Here is an 884-nt window from a genome sequence, read left to right as displayed (position 1 = left end):
GTATTTCGTCCAGGAGACGTGTCAACATTCTCATCCGTTTGTGTCGTTGAAACCGGTTAACCTGGGAAGGATTAGTATTTCGTCCAGGAGACGTGTCAACATTCTCATCCGTTTGTGTCGTTGAAACCGGTTAACCTGGGAAGGATTAGTATTTCGTCCAGGAGACGTGTCAACATTCTATGTGTCGTCTCAATCTCAGGAAGGGATGAATTGAATTGAATTAAACATACATCTATAGAAACATAATCATCATTATGTAAAGTAATACTCCTTTGTAGTGAACTTTATAAAAAGAAATTAACTTACAAAAATCAATTCACAATTGAAGAGTTCTAATTCTGCTTTTTTAACGTATTTATTAAGTAGTAGTGCTTTGTCGATATATTAGTTACGAATTAAAAAGAAAACTATTGTCAGTATTTGTTTGTTTTCCAAGGTATTTCGAATTTAACAATGTAAAACAAGAATCTTGCTGGAGGCCGAGTACAACGCCATCTCTAGACAGTAACTTCTACAACTTATCATGTTGTCATATAAAACAAACCTATATTAGTTGCATGAACCTTGGTAGTTTATAATTGAAAATGTTAATTGATAATTATCCAGATAATTCGAATACATATGCAGTGTTCATTTCTCAACAGGTGTTAATAATGAGCTTATCCTTCAAAGGCTTCAATGAATTTTATTTTTTTGGAGGGGTGGAGGTGGTGAAGGTGCAAGAAATAACTTCTTTTAAATTTTTGCTACACCTAGAACGTAGGCTCAAAATATTTGAAACACCTTTTTATTTTGTTTTTTAGTGTATTGATTGCTATATGCACGATAGCTTTTGGTAATTTCCAATGTGTCCGTTACTACTAATAGTCTCGCAACAAGTACAT

The sequence above is a fragment of the Limulus polyphemus genome, unplaced genomic scaffold (assembly GCF_000517525.1).
Source record: "Limulus polyphemus unplaced genomic scaffold, Limulus_polyphemus-2.1.2 Scaffold714, whole genome shotgun sequence".
In the NCBI taxonomy this organism is placed as follows: domain Eukaryota; kingdom Metazoa; phylum Arthropoda; class Merostomata; order Xiphosura; family Limulidae; genus Limulus; species Limulus polyphemus.
This window is presented reverse-complemented; position numbering follows the sequence as displayed.